The sequence below is a fragment of the Canis lupus genome, chromosome 19 (genome assembly GCF_048164855.1).
Source record: "Canis lupus baileyi chromosome 19, mCanLup2.hap1, whole genome shotgun sequence".
NCBI classification, from domain to species: Eukaryota; Metazoa; Chordata; class Mammalia; order Carnivora; family Canidae; genus Canis; species Canis lupus.
Genome location: NC_132856.1, coordinates 15,042,021 through 15,055,780, shown reverse-complemented (window position 1 = coordinate 15,055,780; position 13,760 = coordinate 15,042,021). Strand labels below are relative to the sequence as shown.

The 13,760-nt window shown below is 38.3% G+C and overlaps 1 long non-coding RNA gene and 1 pseudogene across 27 annotated transcripts in view; one reads left to right on the top strand and one right to left on the bottom strand.

Moving 5' to 3' along the window:
* Positions 1–13,760, bottom strand: part of LOC140609928 (uncharacterized) — a 618,500-nt gene that overhangs the window by 370,575 nt on the left and 234,165 nt on the right. The window lies entirely within an intron of this gene.
* LOC140611193 (small ribosomal subunit protein uS2-like) lies at positions 5,723–10,610 on the top strand (annotated as a pseudogene).

The following is a 13,760-nucleotide window of genomic DNA, read 5'->3' as shown; positions in this document are numbered from 1 at the left end:
AGGAAATAGAATTTCCCATTGTAGAGTTATTTCCATGGTTACCTATTGATTTCCTATAGGAAACATCCTGTTTACACGGCCATCATGTCTTTATTGTGGAGAGTAAATCACCTTCTGAGTTTTCACTTTATCTGCAACCTGAGGCATGTAAAAATGAGCTCTGCAAAATTACCAGAACAAGATAAATAAATGATTCATGCGAGTTGGTTTTGCATGAATAAGTGATTAATCCTTTCTTTCAACCTTGTTAGGAGAAAATGCAGAATTAATGTCATTCTATGCAAATAGAAACCCACTTTACTGAATTCTGACCTAATTATGGGTATTTGTGAGGCAAAGTATATGTGAAGTTTCTTGCAATTAAAAATAATAATAATACTGCTACTGAAAATCAGACACCAAACTTTTCTTTATAAGTCTTAACTGCAGATACACCTAGATGATATTATACTTTACCCTGAAGATTCTTTCAATATGTCCCATATTTTAGCGTGCCAAAGGTAAATTCTCTTAATGGACAAAACAGGCCTTGCCATTGATTACCCAATAGGCAAGCCCAGAATTCATGTCACAACCTTACCAGCCTGAACTGACTATACTCTTAGAAACAAAACACTCAGGATACTAATGTCTTAGTGTACTGAAAAATGAGCAAACCATCCATTAAATCAGTAGAACACTCAAGAACCCAAAACAACATTAACAAAATGAAATTCCCTTAAGTCAGGAGCAGAAAATTACAATTCCACTGTGGAGATATGTACCTCACTCTCTGCTAGAGGCTTAGGTCTCCGCCTCTCATAGTATTTCACCTGTATGACAGGACTTTGAACATAAACTAGGACCAAATAATTCTATACAATTCACAAAATAAAAAACTTGAAGAAAGAGGCCAGCTTGGACTGGAAGGTGTTCAAAAAAGACTCCTTGTATAGGAAGTGGAAGTGTATTTTGAGTGCCCCTGAAGAAGTAGTGAGATCTGGATAGATACAAGTGAAAATTACAGCAGCTAATATTTAGTGTTTACTATAGGCTGGGTACTCCAACAAATCCTTTACACTCACTATTTTATGTCTTCTGTACAACTATACAATAAGGTGAGTAGGCCCTTATATGTGAGAAAGCTGAGGTTAAACACCTAGTATTACAGAACTGTTGGCAATAATTTCATTGTAGACTGTCTCCTGAGTCTACAGTTGTAACTATATCATTCCAGGCAGAGAGAAATAAGCAACACAGTGGAAGGGATGCAAATCATATAACAAGAGGGTGGTGGAGGGTAAATCACTCATCAAGAGATGAGTGGTATAGGTAGTGAGGAAGGGCTAGGAAAACTGCATGACGATGGATTATAGACGTCTCTGAATGCCATTCTTGGTAGAATAAGACATGTGAGAATGGGACTCCAACTGAGAAGGTGCCAATTAATTCAGGTGGCACTGACCTGCAAGGCAGAGTACATCTTAATCACCAGAACACTAAATTCTCATTATCCAACCTTTTAATTGGCAGCTTGGAAAAGTTATCAACAAAGAATCAAGATCTGATCATGCTGTTAAGGGAAAAAGGTAAAAAAAAAAAAAAGAAAAAGAAAAAGAAAAAGAAGGAAAGAAACAATGCTCTGATCTCTCCCAGATAACAACTCTGTATTTCAGATGTGTGTTTTTCTATCTTCTAGTTGGAGATAAAATGAACAAAAATAACGACAGATGGTTCTAAAAGCAGAAGTTAGCTGATGAAAGAAAAAAAGCAAGGCTGGGGGAAGAGTGTATAGAGAAGAACATAGAATTAGAGCAAAGAGTTTTGAAATATAAGGTTATCTCCGCTGCTGAGCTAAACACAAAACAACTCTATTGACTACTTTGCAATATTAAGTGGCTATCAAGTATTAGTGTAGATTGGTGCCTGGGAATAATCATACAGATCTCTCAGCAAAAAGGTCACCTGATACAACAGGTCAGCTCTAAGGGCCTGGGGCATGTGCATCATTGCTTCATTGCAAAAATGCAGAACAGAGTCAGAGATTACTCCAACATCTTAAACTGGCACAGGTGGAAAATGAAACCAGAGAAGGTCAAATGAAAGGCTATTGTATTGGGAACTAGGAGAGTGGTTCCTCCTTCTCCTGAGAGAGGATAAATGCATTTTCCCAAGGTGACAAGGTAAGTGATAGGGTGCCCAGATCACGTTTTCTGACCCAGGAGAGCATGCTTTCTTCTATCCACATGAGCTGCATAATGAGCCAGACCTTTATTCAAATTCTAGCTTTGCCACTTATTAGATGTGTGACCTTAGGCAAGTTATTTCCTCCCTTGACATCAAGATAAAAAAGAAAAAAAAAGTGAGTTCTTTGCGCTCAGAGAACTAAAGTAAATCTGACACAAATAGATAGACTAGGTTGAAAAGGAGGAGCCAATGCCATTTCCTGATTTTTCTGCCCTGCATAAGATTCACTGTTGTAATTATAACTAAGAAGGTAAAATGTACTGCTTCAGCAAGGGACAGGCTCCTTCCTCTTCTCCATAGCTGCCAGGCTGACTCCTGGAGTAGGTATATTGTTTTGAGGGAAAGGCAGGAAATCAAGACAGTACTTTCAATATAGATAGTATTTATTGATTACTCAGAGCTGTCTACTGTACTTAGAGCTTTATATATGTGATCTCCTTCAGTTCCCCAATAATTCTATGGATTATTATCTCAGTTGTACAGATGAGAAAACTGAGCTTCAGAAAGATTAAGTGACTTGCCCAAGTCCTACTGGATTTAGCATCTGACTCTAAGCTACTAGCAAACTAGAAAGTTCTTATGTGAATCTCAACAAAGCTGCAGACTTCCCAGTACATTTATCATAACCAAACTCAGGACTTTCCAATACAAATAAGGAGGTCCTGCCAGTCTAAACATACTTCTTAACTCTCAGATATCATTACCATCCCCCATGCAACAGAATTTTTAATGCCAATTCAATAATATTGCTGCATTCCAACAATTTGCAAGGCACTGGGGTGATGTAGCAATTATAAAGAAATAAGCGAGACCTTTCCTGTCCTCAAAGAAGTTATAGTTTAGCATGAAGTGGACAAGGAAAGAAATAACAGCAGGTTAGGTCACCTTATTCTGAGACATACTTGAGCTGTACAGATGCACAAAGGATGGAGGCAGGAAAGGAACAGTTAGGGAGACATTGAGAGAAGACAGGGAAGGAAGGAAAGAAGGAAGGGAGGAAGGAAGGAAGGAAGGAAGGAAGGAAGGAAGGAAGGAAGGAAGGAAGGAAGGAAGGAAGGGAAAGGAAGAAGGAAACAATGGGCAGCCCAGGTGGCTCAGTGGTTTAGTGCCGCCTTCAGCCCAAGGCATGATCCTGGAGACCCGGGATGGAGTCCTGCATCAGGTTTCCTGCATGGAGCCTGCTTCCCCTCTGCCTGTGTCTCTGCCTCTCTCTCTCTCTCTCTCTCTCTCTCTCTCTCTCTGTCTCTCGTGAATAAATAAATAAAATCTTTTTTAAAAAGAAGGAAACGAGGTCTTTGAGCACTTACTAGCACACACTGTGCTAGGCTATGCATAGACTTATCTCTTAATTCTCCCAACATTCCATTGTAAGTTATATCACTTCCATTACATCCCTGCTCCAAATCTTGTAGTGGCTTTTCATCACACCCAGAATGACCTGGTCCTTCCTCTGTACCACATGGACCCATTTATCATGCCTTGAACACATCAAGGTCCCTTCAATCGTATAGCCTTTAGTACATGCTGTTCTCTCCATTCAAAATATTCCCCACTCCACTCCAGATAACCAACTGGCCTGCTTCTCTCCCTCTTTTCATTCCATTCTCTCCTCAAATGTCACTTCCACAGAGATGCTTTCCCTGACTCCCCTAGTAACCCACCTCGCATCTTTACTCTCTGTCTTCTTACTCTGTTTTATTTTTTAAGGCATTTACCATTATGTAACCTCTATAATTACTTGTTTACTGTCTGTCTCCCAACCCCTCCACTAGAACATGAGTTCCATGAGGGCAGCAGTAATAATCTCCAGACTCTAAACAGTGTCTGGCGCATAGTGAGGGCTCAAAAAAAAAAAAGTTAAAATGAGCTAATGAATCTGTCTTTGTGATAAAAAGAAACTGGGGCTCCGAGAGTTGAGTTCCTCAACCAGTTCCCACAGATGGACCTACTGACTTCACGGGACTATTGTGAGGCCCACTCCTGCTTCACTTACACTTCTAGCCTTCTAATTCTCTCTGCTGTCAGATCTCCACATAGCTGGCGCCTTTCTTTCAGAAAGGTCTTCCGGAGTCCCTCTACCTAAAAGTTGCCCCCCAATCCCAGTCATCTTCTATCATTACTCCATGTTACATTGTTCATAACACTTACACTCTCTAACATAATCTTTTTGTTTGTTTCATTTTTAAATCATCTTCCCTAGGAGAATGTAAGTACCATGAGACCATATCTTCTTTGTTTCCTGGTCCACTCAGAACAGTGAAAGCACAAATTAGGCAATGAAAATATAACCATTATAGGCATACTTCCTTTTATTATGCTTTGCAGATGCTGCACTTTTTACAAATTGAAGGCTTGTGGCAATCTTGCATCAAGCAAGTAAATCTATCAGCACCATTTTTCCACCATTTGCTCACATCATGTCTCTGTGTCACATTTTGGTAATTCTTCCAATATTTCAAACTTTTTCATTATTGCTATATTTGTTATGTTGATCAGTGATCTTTAATGTTACTCTTGGAGTCTGAAGATATGACTGCATTGTTGCAATCTCATGATAAAATTTAATGGATGAAGAGTTGCTGCTTCTGGGTGAGCAAAGAAAATGATTTATAGAAATAGAATGTCCTTCTGGTGAAGATGTTGTAAAGACTATTGAAATGACAAAAAGGGACTTAGAATATTACATAAATATAGTTGATAAAGCAGCAGCAGGGTTTGAAAGGACAGACTCAAATTTTGAAAGAAATTCTGTGGATAAATGCTATTGAACAGCATTGCATGCTAACAGAGAAATTGTTCATGAAAGGAAGAGTCAATTGGTGTGGCAAACTTCATTGTTGTCTTATTTTAAGAAATTGGCACAACCGTCTCTGCCTCTCTCTCCCTGTGTCTCTCATGAATAAATAAATAAAATCTTAAAAAAAAAAGAAATTGGCACAACCACCCCAGCCTTTAGCCACCACCATCCTGATCATCAGCAGCCATCAACACTGAAGCAAGACCAGCAAAAAGATTAGGACTCGCTCAAAGCTCAGATGATGATTAGCATTTTTAGCAATCAAGAATTTAAAATTAAAGTGTGTACATTTTTTAGACATAATGCTATTGCACACTTAATAGACTATGGTATAGTGCAAACATAATTTGTATATGCACTGGGAAACCAAAAAATTCATTTGACCTGCTTTATTACAGTATTTGCTTTATTGGGATAGTCTGGAACCAAACTCACAGTATCTCTGAGGTATGCTTATAATCGAAAGAGAGTATGTATGGAGATCTCTTGGCAACATTCCTGGCCCATGACAAGTGCTCATTAGCTACTAATTATTTATTTCTTAGGAGTAGAGTTGATGAAATGAATAATAGTAAGATTTTAATACACAAAGATCACAGAAAAAGAAATTCAAAGCAAAAGGAATAGTATTAAAAAAAAAGGGATTTAGATTATATTCCCAAGGTATTTTTGCCCTATAAGCCTGTGATCTGGGTAAAAATGGTAGAAATTGTCCTCAGTGCAATTACAGGGGTTCTGAGAGATTCTTTCACTCCTTACGGATCAAAAACATTGTGTTTCAATCAAGAGCATGGCTTTGGGTACCTTCCTACATAATTCTACATATTTATAAAGTATGTAAATATTTATCTTCAGGAATGGCACCCAATGTGCAATTTAATTTTGCAACTTTTTACTCCAAGCTTACAAAAGTAGTTATTTTCACCTGTGGCAGTTTGGTGGAATTATAAGTGACTATCGAGGATTGGCAAGAGGCAAAACACCAAACAAAAGCAATAAACCTGGAAATACATAGGACACATGGCCTGAAACATATATAATTTTTTAAAGATTGATTGATTGATTCATTTGAAAGAGTGTGTGCATGCACGAGCCGGGGGTTGGGAACAGAGAAAGGGAGAGAGAGAATCCTCAAGCAGAGTCCCCATGGAGCACCATGCAGAGCTCAATCCAAAGACCCCAAAATCATGATCTGGGCTGAAATCAAAAGTCAGACACTTAACCAACTGAGCCACCCAGGCACTGCAAAACATATATAGCTTTTAATTAATAATTTAAAACAAGAACTGATTCTTCCAGAAGAAAGAACTGAAAGAAGTGATAAAAACTCAAGTCCTAATATGTAAAAGAAATGAATAAAGTATCCACATGATTTCAAACTTCCCTCACAGCCAACAGAGATTGGAGGGTAACTTCATCATCCCAGAATAAATCTTTATTTTGGGATTTGGGGGGCACAACTGCTATTGCCATAAAACATAACTGAAAAACTCGTTGGCTCAAAATATATATATATATAAATCAAAACCAAAAAACCCTCATAGGCTCCACAACCTCCTGAAAAAAGATGAAGAGCTGAAGGATTGCAAAGAACAGTGGACTGAGAATAAAAAGATCTGCATTCAAACCTTGACTCTGTAGTACATAAGAACAGAGGGATGGAACAGAAGGGTCAATGCATTGACTATTTATTGCCTACCTATCCCTGCTCTCTATACCTTTACTGCTTCCTTTCAGAGAGAAGGGTTATGCCCAAGAATTATCCTGGGAAGGCAGGCCTCCCAGGAAAGACGTTAGCTTTCTACAAAGTTGCATGAAAATTCAGCAATGGGCTATTGCTTAAGGCATTAATCCCGGCCAATGGTGGCAAGTCTTGGACCCTACTCCCCCAATCATGCCAGCTTCCTCAACCTGAACGCTAATGCAGAAAATCCTGCCAATAGTTTGCTAGATAATACAGCTGCAATCACAACTCTTAGACTCCAGTCCACTAATCACTTCAAGGGAGAGACAGATATCCCCAACCATAAACGCTGAGTTAGCAACATGCAGCTGGAGCCACTCTTAATGGTGTTATATCCTGGCTGGCCATCAGCAACAACAAGGAAGAGCTAATGCTTTCCTAATTATTCATCCTAAAAGCCCCAAATCCCAAGAATGGGAATCTCTTTGCCAGAATCTGATTTCCATCCATGCCAGATTGCTGTGTGTTGTTCCAGCATCTTATGAACAGGGAGAAAATCACACATCTGCTACTTTATGCCATTCTAAGTTTTCTCCCAGGGCTGGTATGTGTACATTATGGCTATTTGCCCCAGTTCCCACAATATCTCTACTTATCAAGGGAGGAATAACACTTGATTTCCATTCAAGAGCTTGCTGAAATGGAAGAGGAAGGTTAAAATATATAGTTTTACATATGAATTTATATATGGCTTACTCCATGACTTCTGATGTCTCTCCTCTCTCATTTCACTGAGTCTCTGCAGTAAATACATAAAATAATAAATAAAATAACATATTTTATTTTTGAAATATATTTAAATAAATTACATATTTTTAACGTTTTAATATATATTTTAAATATGTGTTATATGTTCATGTATTTATATATACTTACATATTTTAAATATATGTATTATACTTTAAATATATATAGTATACGTCTGTATGATGTATATATGTGTTATATATAACAAATATATATTTGTGTGTTTTATATATTTTTATATATAAACATATTTAAGTGGTTTTTTAAATATATGGTTTATATACTATGTTTCTATTTCTGGGCATTGTGAAGTCTCATGGCAAAGACCTCAGCCATCTCTTCACACAAGGCAGAATGGGTACCCTCAAAGCTACAAGGCTTTTAGGGCACCATGTGGACACTGATGTCGGTAGGATGCCTGGGATGCTGAGCAGGGCTGTGTGAGAATGTCTTGTAGTAGTGGCAGTAATCAGGGTAGACCGGGCTGCCTCTGAGAGACTCAGAGGATCTTTGCAAATAGTCCATGAATGAGTAGCTTCCACTACTCTCCTGAGTGGTCTGCTTCTTTCTCGAGATGTTCCATCCTGCCCAGATTTTTAAGTGATCCAGACCACCCCCTCCATATCTACACATATGCATACTTCCTGCAGTGGATTGTGTCAAATTACATTAGCTTTGTTCACTACTAGGAGAATAGTGAATAGGTTCACTATTAGGAGAATCTGGAGTAATACCTAACACATAAACAAGAATTCTTCCTTAGCTTCCTAATTAACACTACATTATCCTTTCCTGTCTGTAACCCTGCCCTTAATTCCAATCTAGCTCAAGATGCTATTGAAGGTGGCTTGGGATGTAGTCCTACATGCTCCTCTCTAATCCAGACATAGCTTGTACTAGGAGAGCTGGAATTCTGAACCCAGTCTCTTTCCCATGAAGAACTAGATTTTTTCTTTCTTTTCTTTCTTTCTTTTCTTTCTTTCTTCTTTCTTTCTTTCTTTCTTCTTTCTTTTCTTTTCTTTTCTTTTCTTTTCTTTTCTTTTCTTTTCTTTTCTTTTCTTTTCTTTTCTTTTCTTTTCTTTTCTTTTCTTTTCTTTTCTTTTCTTTTCTTTCTTTCACAACTCCTAAGAGATGTCTTAGGAGTTGTTACGGGTTGTTTTCCCACCAAAAAGTCCTAACTCCTAGTACCTCAAAATGTGACCTTATTTGGAAGTAGAGTCTTTACAGAGGTATCTGAAATGAAAAGCATTAGTGTTGGCCCTAACCCAATATGACTGGAGATCTTATTAAAAGAGGAAATTTGGGGCAGCCTTGTGGCCTGGGTGGCTCAGCAGTTTAGCGCCGTCTTCAGCCCAGGGCATGATCCTGGAGACCAGGGATCAAGTCCCATGTTGGGCTTCCTGCAAGGAGCCTGCATCTCCCTCTGCCTGCATCTCTGCTTCTCTCTGTCTCTGTCTCTGTCTCTCTCTCTCTGTTTCTCATGAATAAATAAATAAAATCTTTAAAAAAATAAAAGAGGAAATTTGGACAGAGAAGAAGACAAGTATAGGAGGAAGGAAATGTGAAGAGACTCAGGGATAAAATGGTCATCTGTAAGCCAAGAAGAGGCCCTGGAACAGGGATCCCTCCCTCACAGCCCTCAAATGGATTCAATTCTGAGAGTACTTTGATCTTGGACTTGTCTCCAGAACCATGAAACAATATACTTTTGTCACTTAAGTACCAGTCTGTGGGACTTTGTTATAGCAGCCCCAGCAAACTAATACAGGAGGGATCCAGAGTTTCCAAACTTGATATGCATGTACTTGAACATCAGATCATTGCAGCCACCCAGAGGATACATTGCATTGGCTTATCCCCAAACTGGGCAGCATAGCCCCAAATGATGTCCCTGACCAAGTTAAGTAGTGGATAGATTCTAATAGTGTGCAGAATGCCTTGATGATGGTTAGGAAGCACTTGCTACATATAGTAAATATCAGCTTTCCATTTAGCTAACTTGTAGGCAAATTAAAGATTATAAAAGAATAATGTTAATAAGCACTACTGGTTTTTTACAGTGATTTTTAAAAACTACAGTTTTTTATAGTGCCTTCCACACTACCCAAAGGAAGGTCCATATGGCATTGTTCTGGGTTCCCATTGTCACTTAAAGGGAAGCTTTCACAGTGTCTGAAGCCCTTAATGTCCTGCAAGTGAAGGAAAAAGATGTCCTCAAATTCCTTACAGCAGAAATCCACTTAGGTGATACCAACCTTGACTTTCAAATGAAACAGTCCATCTACAATAAGAAAAGTGATGATATCTACATCATAAATCTCAAAAGAAACTGGGAGAAGCTTCTACTGGCAGCCATTGTTGCCATTAAAAACCTAGCTGATGTCAGTGTCAAATCGTCCAGGAATAGTGGCCAGTGAGCTGTGCTGAAGTGCACCACTGCTACTGGAGCCACCTCTATTGCTGGCCACTTTACCCAGAACCTCCACTAGATCCAGGTAGCCTTCTGAGAGCCTAGACTTCTGGTGGTTACTGATCTTGGGGTGGACCAACAGCCTCTCATGGAGGTGCCTTATGTCAACCTGCCTACCATTTCTCTGTGTAACAGAGACACTCCCCTGCACTATGTGGACATTGCCATCCCTTGTAACAACAAGGGAGATCACTCAGTGGGTCTGATGTGGTGGATGCTGGCTCAGGAAGTTCCGCACATGCGTTGCACCATTTCCTATAAACACCCGTGGGAAGTCATGCCTGATCTCAGCTTTCACACAGAACCTGGAAATACTGAAAAGGGAGATCAGGTTGCTACTGAAAGACTGTGACCAAGGAGGAATTTCAGGGTGAATGGACTGCTCCAGTTTCCAAGTTCACTGCTACTCAACCTAAAGCCACAGCCTGATATGAAAGGGTGCAGGTGCTCTGTGTGCCACTAAGCAGTTCCCTACCAAAGACTGGAGCACTCAGCCTGCCACTGAAGACTGATCTGCAGCTCCCACTGCTCAGGCCACTGAATGGGTAGAAGCAGACACTGAGTGGTCTCTTAAGCTACTGTTATTAAAACTCAAACAAAACAGAAATAAGGTTGATGGAAAATAAACAGTTTCTAAAAGTTGTAAAAAAAATAGATAACTTAAAGTTCATGGTACATGGGAATGTTTTTAAAGCAAAGTTACAAAACCAAAGAATTAATTTATGGTGTTAACCTATCAGGACACTTATCTGAGTATGAGCTGGGAAAATGTTTTCATTGTCTCTGGAAAGCTGGGGTTTCCACATATTTCCCATTGGTCATTTATCCAATGATATCAGTTCTTCATGTGAGAAAATGGGTGCAAGGTGAGTAGAAGTGGGTGACTCTAGGAATTGTATTTGAATATTCAGGTAGCTGGGATATAGCACTATTTTCTGATAAGATTCAGATGGCCTAATAATTTAAGCTATCCCAAAGTGTAATGGGTTTACTCTTTTAGCCTTCCTGGCACAAGGACATTCAGCTAAAGATTGGATTGCCCTGTCCATCAACCTCCATAATAATGCCTACTAAGTATTAGGCAATGTCATGGATATTAAAATACAAAGATTAGCCATAGTCATATCAATCTGTTCTCAAAGTGTTTACATTGTAGTAGAAGATAAAAGATAGATGCACAGAAGACACAGAATAGTATTAGTGTCACAAAAGAAATATAGTTAAAGTGCCACAGGAGTTTAAGAAGGAAGATATGGTGGAAGTGATGGTATTTAAGCCACATTAATGCATTAACAAGCAGAGAAAATGGCATAAGCCAAACCAAGAGGAGAAGTTGAGGAATGACCAGAGTACAGGTCTTGTTTAGGAGAATGAAAGAAATATGGTTGAAAAGGTCATCTATATGTCAACTACAAAGGATTTTAATTACAAGGCTAGCAATATAAGTTTTATTCTAAAGATCAAAAGGAGCCACATTTCAGAGAGGTTGTCAGAGAAATTCCAGAGGCAAGAGGCCACCCTCCAGATGACTTTTTTATGGCTTTCCTCATTTTCAGATCTTCTCAGTCTCCAGATTCATATTGAAGAAGACACAATCCTCCAACATAGAAATGGACAATAATGGCTGAGTTAAAACTTGGGGTATAGGGAAGCTACTAAATGGTTCTGAAAGCACTGGGTATATCATAGGTGATCACAGAGAGAGGAAAGTTCAAGCAACTAAAGAGAATAGCAAATTCAAGCCACAGGGGCTCTTCCCTTTCTGGTAATGACCCTAGTCAAGAAGCCAGCTCAGTGATGTCATTAGTTTATTTTCTGACAAATGACAATTTTTTTTAAGTAGGCTCTATGCCCAGTGTGGAGCCCAATGTAGGGCTTGAACTCATGACTCTAAGATCAAGACCTGAGCTGAGATCAAGAGTCAGATGCTTAGCCAACTGACCCATCCAGGTGCCCCACAACTGACAATTTCTCAATAGGAAAGTGTTATTTTTTTTCTCTGCCTCACTCCCTTGACACATAATGGGTAGTCCGTCTCAATACTTGGTGGTGTCATAAAAAAACTAAAGAGAAAATAGCTATTGTGAGCTGGAAGGAATAACCTAAACTCTAGGCATCTTTGGCCTGATTCAAACCATTTACAGTGAACTTTAGCCAAGTGAAGCAACTACTTACAGAGAAACTAGAAAGGACTTGCAGGATCCACTGAACTGGGATTTGCTGCACTGAGCTGACCCTGCAAAAGTGTAATTACAAAACTACAAAGCTTGACCAAGGAAATGTTCATGTGTCTCAGGGCCTTGTAACTAAAATCACCTCAGTCTGAAATCTCCTTCCTAGCCTACCTTAGGAATTGACTAACTGTATTGCTCTATTTACACAATTTTACACCTAAACATTATGATCAACTTGAAGTGTGGTTTCTAGAAATTTATCATGAAGAAACATGAATATGCAAAGACGCATGTAGAAGGATGTTCACTGTAGCATTGCCTGCATTTTTTCTTCAAGTTCTTATTCATTTATTCATTTAAGTAATCTCTACACCCAATATGGAGCACAAACTCAAGATATCAAGAGTCGCATGCTCTTATGACAGCCAACTAGGTGCCCCCAGAAATCCTTAAATTAGTGAAAGACTGGAAACAATATACATATCCATTAGGAGAGGAATGCTTAAGTGAAATATGCTAATACAACAAACTACCAGTCACCCATTAAAAAGAATACATTAGGTGTACAAACTGTCTTTGACTTGTGATTTTTGAACCTTACAAAAATGAGGCAAAGCAATATAAGCTCAGTAGAAACCATAATTCAAACTCTGAATCTTTTGAATTTTGATCTTTTCCCAGGCTAACAATATGCAGTATAATACTCTCTCATGATCCTGAGCAGCAGCAGCAGTAAGCTGCAGCTCCCAGTCAGCCACTTGATTCTGAAGGTAAACAACCAATACATTTATAACCACTTTGTTTTTCACTTTCAGTATAGTATGCAATAAATTACACATTCAAAGACAGACGTTCAAAGCTATATTATAAAATAAGCTTTGTGTTAGATGATTATGCCCAACCATAAGCTAATGTAACTGTTCTGAGCATGTTTAAAGTACGCTAGGCTATCTTATGCTGTTTAGTAAATGAAATGTACTAAGTGCACTTTCAAATTATATTTTCAATATATGATGGCTTCATCAGGATGTAACTCCATTATAAGTGGAAGAAACATACTAACAAGAAAAGATGTCTATGTGTTGTCCATATGTTACTGAAATATTGTCAAGAAAAAAGAACTAGAATGCAAATGGTATACTATGATCTAATTTTTAAATATATATGTAAAAATTAATTTATATGTAAGATATTTTTATATATGTGAAATATCTATATAGCCATGTAGAAACCATGATATATAGATATATATGAAAAAATATATATGAAAAACCCAAAAATTGTGAACCAAATTAACAGTAACTATCTCTTAGGGATTTACATTGTTGAGAATCCTTCATTTTTGAGTTTGTGCACTTCTGAATGGATTGTTTTGTTACAATGAGCGTATATTACTTTTATAATCACAAAAGGATATTTTCATCAGAAAAAAAAGACCCCAATCCTTCATTAAGTTTTCCAGATTTGATTATTATTATATCAGAGATAATTTTAACATCTTTTTAAGTGTGCTGAAAACAACAATGTGGTATAAAATAAGCCATGTGATATAATGGAAAAAATACTGGGCATGAAGTCCAAAGCTTTCAGGTGAGTCTGAGC